This window comes from Lonchura striata, chromosome 1A (genome assembly GCF_050655825.1).
Source record: "Lonchura striata isolate lonStrDom1 chromosome 1A, ASM5065582v1, whole genome shotgun sequence".
Classification (NCBI taxonomy): Eukaryota; Metazoa; Chordata; class Aves; order Passeriformes; family Estrildidae; genus Lonchura; species Lonchura striata.
The window spans coordinates 448,387-456,324 of NC_140741.1; the positions used below are offsets into that span (position 1 = coordinate 448,387).

General features: G+C 46.7%; 1 pseudogene; it reads left to right on the top strand.

Moving 5' to 3' along the window:
- Positions 1 to 1,320, top strand: LOC146763324 (uncharacterized; annotated as a pseudogene).
- The last annotated feature ends 6,618 nt before the right edge of the window (positions 1,321 to 7,938 follow it).

Below are 7,938 nucleotides of genomic sequence, written 5' to 3' on the forward strand. Positions count from 1 at the left end.
GTGCGCGCACCTGTGCTGGCCCCGCCCCCGGCCCCGCCCCCCGCCCGTAAATGGCGGCGGCTCCGCGCCCGCCCCGTGTTCTGTGTGGATGCTCGGACGGACTGCGGCGGGACCGGCGCTCGGAGCTCCGTGCGGGGATCGGATCGGGGCAGCTCCCGGCCTGCGCGGCGTCCGAGGCGCTCAGCTGACATCGGGATCGGGATTTGGGTCCTGGGCCCGCCGGTGTCTGCTGGGGGAGCCGGGCAGAGCCGCTCCTTCCTCGGCGGGCAGGGAGGGGGTGCCGGGGCCGGCGGATCGAGGCGGGATCGCGGCTGGGATCCGGACCGGCAGCGCCGCGGCCGGGAGGAGCCGCTCCGGGACGGGCGCCGCCGCTCCAGCTGCGGCCGGCCCGGGGCTCGGGTCCCGCCGGGGCTCGGGTCCCGTTCTCGCTGTGGCCGCGGGGAGCTGGGGCTGCGTCGGGGCCGGGACCCCATCGGCACCGCCGCTCCCGCAGCGCCGCCTCCGGCCCCGCGGGCGGACACGGAGCCGCCCCGCAGCCCCCGCGGGATGCCGAGCCCCCCCGCCCCGGTAGCCCCGTGGCCACCGCGCTCCCCTGCGAGCAGCAGCGCCCGCCTCCCCCGCCCCGTGTCCGCATCCCCGGGGGAGCCCCGCCGGACGAGCGGGGCTGCGGCGCCGCGGCCGGGAGCGGCCGCTCCGCCGGGGCCGCTGCTCCCGCTCCGGCTGTGCCCGGTGCGGGGCTGGAGGCGCCGGAGCTCCGAAGGGCAGAGAGCACCTCCTGTCCTTGGCTCTGCGGGGCGGGAGCTGCCGTGCCCTGCCCGTGGCTCGCAGCGTGCCGAACGCACGTCCCGGCACGGGCACCGGCGCACGGGACAGCGCTGGCACGGACACGGCTGAAGGGCTGCCCGCGGCTCCTCGGCCAGGGGCTGCTCCCCACAGGCACGCAGGGATGCTTCAGCCCGGACAGCCGACAGCGACAGCCGACAGGGACCCCAGGGAACGGCTGGCATTACCTGGGAATGGAGGCACGGGCCGTTTGCAGAGGGGCTCTGACGGCAATCCCTGTTGCCGACCTCCCCGAGCTCCCACACAGCTGCCAGGTATGTTCCAGCCACCCCAAATCTCCTCCCTCTTTTCCAGCCTGAGGCCATCATTCACCAGCAGCATTTCAGCCAAGGCAATCTTCCTTCACGGGTACTAAATGCCAAGCAAGAGCCTCGGAGATGCCTTGAAATCAGAGGTTCGAGTGCGATGATGTTCGGAGATTTCCAGGGAGCCAGCTGGAGGTGCAGAAGGGATGGAAAACTCTCACAGGTGGGTCCCACTGGAGGTGTGCTGCAGGCAGGGATGTGCATCCCTTTCCTGAGGAAAACGGACATGCCGAGGCTCTGAAAGGAGCTGAGCTTCTGCAGGAGAGATGTTCTGCCTCAGCACAGGCCGGGAGCACATCCAGCCACCGCCTTGTCCTGCTTTAAAACATTAACTGGAGCCTGAGCTCCGGGTGGGGAGGGAGCTGAGAGCCGGAGGGGCAGGAGCAGGGATGGGAGATGAGGCTGCTGGAATGTCACCTGGAGCAGCTGAACATGTTCTGTCCCTGCAGGAGCCAAAGCAGATCCCTCCTGGCCAGGCTGGATGGGAGATGAGGCTGCTGGAATGTCATTGGAGCAGCCAGGAGCCAAAGCAGATCCCTCCTGGCCGGGCTGGATGGGAGATGAGGCTGCTGGAATGTCACCTGGAGCAGCCAGGAGCCAAAGCAGATCCCTCCTGGCCGGGCTGGATGGGAGAGGAGGCTGCTGGAGTGTCATTGGAGCAGCCAGGAGCCAAAGCAGATCCCTCCTGGCCGGGCTGGATGGGAGATGAGGCTGCTGGAATGTCACCTGGAGCAGCCAGGAGCCAAAGCAGATCCCTCCTGGCCGGGCTGGATGGGAGATGAGGCTGCTGGAATGTCACCTGGAGCAGCCAGGAGCCAAAGCAGATCCCTCCTGGCCGGGCTGGATGGGAGATGAGGCTGCTGGAATGTCACCTGGAGCAGCCAGGAGCCAAAGCAGATCCCTCCTGGCCGGGCTGGAGGGCAGCTGCTGGATCTGCTGTGGGGGAAAACTCCCTGCCCCTGCCAGGAGCGCTGGCTCTGCTCTTCCTCCAGCTCCTGAGCAGTGTCAGGGCCACCGTGAGGGAGTTCAAACCCAAAAAATCCCCACAGCCCACGGAGTGAATGATCCCAGCAGAGAAACGCAGCATTGAAATAAAAATCTTACAGCTCTGTCAAAAAGGCTGTGACATCGCTGCAACGGGATTGCCAGGAACCTTCTGGTTTGCTCTCGGAATGCTCTTGGTTCTCTTTTGTGTATTTTTAGTCCCTCAGTGGACAGCTTGTAGAATTTATTCTGGGACTTAGAGGTTGAGCAGGGTTGGCTCAGGATTGACCTTCACCTCTGGTGCCGCTTTGCGCAAACACAACGTGGCCGGGCTGGGTGAACTCGTGACCTCAGCTTTCCCCTCCAAAATGTCCCTCGCTTATTTCCCTGGGGTGAGCTGGGATTTTGGCCCAGACTGTCACTCCTCACCTCCCCGTGCCCGCGCGGTGTCCGTTGTGTTCCCCACGGTGCCCTGGGGACACCGGCGGGTCCCTTTGCCTTTCTCCTGCCCCTTTCCAGCCCGAGGCTCCTCTGCCCTCGTCCCACACACAGCGCAGGGGCACCGAAGGGGAAAGGCTCCAGAAAACATTTCTGCGATTCCTCAGCAATTCTTTCAATTCCCCGGGGAGAGGAGCGTGAACTCACAGCCACCGAGGCCTGACGGGTTCCTGCAGCGAGAGCTCGGCGCGTGTCCGCAGAGGTGAGTGCGGCACCCGAAAGGAAAAAGCGCGGGAGACAAACGTGATTTCTTTTGCTTCAAAGTTATTGCAAGTTCTTAAAGCCCGACCAACTTTTGCTCTTGCTTTTGGTCGGGTGGAGCAGGAGCAGTGGGCAGAGGTGGTGCCATTGATGCGGACGTGCCCGATGCTTTCTGGGGCAGAAAAGGGAGATTAAGCTCGCCTTACGTCAAGCAGCTATTTAAAAAGATTTATAGCTCTTTAAACGTAGCGCCCTTTAATTACCATAATGTTTCTTCCACGATTTTAACTAATTCTCGGTGTATTTTATAAAACTTAAAATAACACCTCCTCCCCATAAAACAGACTCATCAAGCATTAGACAAAAATTCCTTGTGCCAGTCTCAGGCTTCCACATCTAACAGGAGACCCTCCCCGTAAGCAAACAAAAAAATCAAAATAACGTACCAAAACTAGTCCTTGCTAACATTAAAAATACAGCTCGACCGTATCCAAAAAACCCCCGATTTTATTTCTTCCAAATGCCAAATACTCTTCAAATTCTAAATCAAAAACTCTTAAAAAACAAAAACCATTTGTCCAAGCCCACAAAAAATATAAAACAATCCAATCGATATCCTACATTTAACAAAACCCACTACACAAATTAGTACCATTTGAAATGTAACATAAATAAAAATCTATGACTAAGAAACATATCTCCCAATAAATAAAACCACTCGGTAAAGATATAAGTAATAATCTCAACTCAACAAGCTAAAATTTCTCCAAAACCAAAAGACTTAAAAAACCTTCAATACTTATAAATAACAACATTCAATATGTTAAGTGTTAGTAAAATCAAACAAACTTAAATGTCAATGCATTTAAATAAATACATTAAGTTTCTTTTTATCTATTAAAATTAAGTTTATTATTCCTTACTATCAAAATTCATTCAGTCTAAATTTAAATGTTATGTAATATAACTTACCCTAAATTTTATTAAAAATCACTTCTCTAAACTATACAGTATATGGTTAATTTTATTTAAAAAAAATGAAACTACTCAAATTACAACAACTAAAAGAAAACACTAACAAACACCTATTCAGAAGTTAAAAAAATATAGTGTATTATGTCATCAATTTCATCAAAAATTCTGTTCTTCATTACAATCTCTACTCTTTTTATCTTTCATAAGTAACACCAAAAAATAGCAATTACTATTCATATCATGCTATTTAAGAATTTTACTCTATTTCCTTAATATATATTTTTAAAGTTATCCTAACTTCTTCAAACACTTACTACTAATATACTAATTATATAATAATTTTTATAATAAGCAATATTTATTAAATATTATTATAATATTTACAACCAACTTTCATGTACTTTGTTATCTCTTTATATAATGATCTAAAAAACACATAAAATTTCTAATTCCTACTTTTTTTATTCTCTACTTATACAGCTCTTAAAACAAGTTAACCCTCTAACTAATCTCTACACTAACTCTATAATTTAACCTAATGTTATCTCACAGTTTTAAATATTTTTCAAGACTAAAAAAAAATATATTTTATTAAAAACCTCCTCCAGACTGTTAATCTTATCACTTTCCTCAGTTATTATTACAAAATCACTTCAATGTAAAACCCGACTACAACATTAATTTCTATTTCTAAGTTTCACACTAAGTAATCGCTCTCTCATACATTTTCTCCACCTTCACACTCTCAATATCCAAATCCAAACTCACAATCCTGTCCATAACCACTTTCAAATCTTTAAACAAAAGTTTACTATACTCAAATCTATTCTAAAAACACTTCTAAAAAATCCAATTATTAAATAATGTAATTCATCTTTAATCCTAACATTTTTACTCTTAACTACTATTTTTAGAAACATTATATAAGAATACATTAAGTAACATTCACCAATTAAAATTTAAACTAGAACCTAACCCTAACTCTACCTAAATAAAATAATTAACAAGAAACCCAAATATTTTCTACGTCAAAAATAAAATTCAAATAATTTTAACTTAACAATTTAACTTTATCGATATAACAAATAAACTTATTTTTATTTTAAACTTAAAAAATCATTATCCACACATAATTATTTAACTTGCTACTAATTTAACATTTATCAACTGTTAAAAACTCTAAAATAACGTACCATCTTTTAATACTTACTAATGATATAATTTCACCTATGTTACTAATTATAGATGTTATCTAAGTAATTCCTAATTATTGTCAATTTCTTCTTTACTACGTACATTATTTTATTCTTATATTTCTTCATGCTTATAACTGAAAAATTATAACAACTTATACCATTATCTTGCAAGTCTCTATACAATTTTATAAAACAAAACTTAACAAGACTTATTTCTCATGTCAAAACATAAAGTTTACTTATATCTCAACAAGTACAAAAACCCAAGTCAATTTCAATAAGGACCATAAAACCAGATCACACAAAAAACACACTCGCCACTCCACAAATAAAACACCAATGTAAATACAAAGATACACTACACTATGTAAATACAAATGGTAGATTACGCGAGAATTGCAACATACGCCTGACGTCTTGTACTGCACCCACCAAAATATAGAAACTTTAGGTTTTTTTATAAATATAAAAATCAATATTATAAACATCTTATTTAATAACTTACAAAGTATAAAATTCTATCAAATATTATACTTCTACTCTCTTTACTTTATTTACTTTTAATTATATCACTTTACCAATTAACCAACCTAAAACAAACATTTCAGTAACTTTAACTAAAGTTTCAAGTTTAAATACTTTGTATTTATCTAGCGCTTCTCAAAAAAAATCCATTCTTTACCTACTTACTTAATATACCAATAAAAAACATTACAAGTAATCCATATAATTAAAAAGCCCTTACATTATTAGCTCTTAATATAAAAATAGTTACCAATTTAAAACAAAAAAGTCATTTATCCATCAATAGTAATCAAAATATAAAAGTAATTTTAAGCCTTGAAACTTAAAAATGGTAGGATCACATTTTATACCACCTATTACTTCAACAACACTAAAATAATTAAATCAATTGAAATATTATCTAAATAAACGATCTAATTCTACATCCCTTACACTAAATACCTTTCTAACAAATATAAAATATTAAATACGCAGTTTTACAAAAAATCAACAATAAATTTTCTTTTATTAACACACAAACATAAATATAAAAATTGAATAAAAGTTATAAATGCATCTAATCACATAAAATCTACTTATAAAAGTGTACAACTTTAAGAAATATCAAAAATAAGAATAACTAATATAACAATAAATAAAATTTAACACCATAATTTTAAAATCTTATAACAAAATTATACATTTAAATTATATTATTATAATAATAATAACGATAACACCTTCTTTATGTTAATATATGCAACAAATGCTTAACAAAATCCATTAATAATTTTATTTTTTTTAAATACAGAGGGAGAGGGGAGACGTGGGAACGGGAAAACCAGAAACTCCCACGGACACTGAAAGATTTGATCTGCAGCCTCGGGAGAAGCTGGGATTGATGTGCAAGTACAAGACGCGGGCATTAAGCAGGAAAAGAATGAAATAAAAGGCAATCCCTTCTGTTTCTGTGGCTGTCAGTGAGAGCCTGCCCCGGCTGAGCGAGAGAGAAACCGCGTGGGCACGATGGGGAAGGGCTCGCAGGGCAGGGCTGGGGCTGTGTGGGCTGAACGGAGAGTTTGCACCTTCTGACAGGAGGCGCTGAGCAAAAGTCCCCTCGGTGCAGCGGAGCCGAGCGAAGGCGCTGGGCTGGAAAAGCCAAATAAAGGCCGGGGTCAGAAATTCCGGCTGCCTCGGAACAAAGAGCCGTGAGCGCTCCTGAGCCCCGGCAGCTGCTCGCTCTGTGAACCCCCACGCGCCGGGGCTGGGTTTGCCTGAGCCCCGAGTGCCCCCGGCCCAAGAGCAGCCCCGGCCCTTCCCTGCTGAGCGCGCAGCGATCGCAAAGGAAAAAAGGAAACTCTGGCCGGCAGGGCTCTCTCTGCGTGGGTTAGGGCAGGGCCCTGCGGGGAGCAGGGCGCTCCAGCACGGACAGCCCGGATCCAGAGCAGCTCCGGGGCTGAGCAGCGGGCTGGGGACAGCTGGGGACAGCCGTGAGCAGAGCCCGTCAGCCTCCCTCCGGGGCTGGGACTGCCTCGAGCACACAGCTCCTGCCAGGTGTGGCACCTTCAGACTCCTCGCCACAAACGAGTTCTGATCTCGCTCTCGGGGTGACCTGCACCTCCTCCCCAGAAACCGCAGGAATTAGAATTTCGGGCCGCTTTTACAAACTTTACGTCAGCTTTGCAAATGCAAATCCCAGCGGGTCCCTGCTTCCCAGAGCGCCGGTCCTCAGCCATCTCCACTTCCCTGGAAAACTGCTCCAGCTCCAGGCTGTACCAAGGTGAGCACAAGTCTGGAGAGGTCAGAACCCTCACCTGGACCGCTGCACTCGGAGCGAGATCCAGCTACAAATGGAATTCCAGAAACGGCCTCCAAAATGTTCCATAATCACACCTTTAAAATGGCTCCACAGGGCAACGGCTCCCGTGCCAGAGCGGCACCTGCACGAGTCCTTGTGCCAGCCCTGGCGCCCTGAAAAACACAAGAAACCAACATCACACAGGCCTTGTTTGCAGAATTCCTGATCCAAGCCCTCACCTGTCCTGCCCAGCACCGAGGGAAATCTGACACGGTATTCATAGGTAACCTTTGCTGAGAGCGGCCATCACCCCGGTCCTCCAGCCTGGGCAAGGTTTTGCAGCGAATGGACCCAACTTCTAACCCTGGACCTAAATTTCTGTCAGCTTTTGTTAGAAAGATACTGGAGAGTAAATCCTACAACAGATTTAAAACGTTGCGCAAGGAATAACCGGCCCAGACAAAACCAAACCACCCCCATCTCTGCTCCACCCCATTTCTCCCAATTTTGGGAGAAATACTGATAGAGTTTGTAAAGACTCCCCTTCCCTGCTGCACCGTCCTTCACTGCACGTCCCTGTTGAGAGAGAAATGGAACTGGAAACAAGTTTTAAAGGATGAGTTTGTAAATAAGA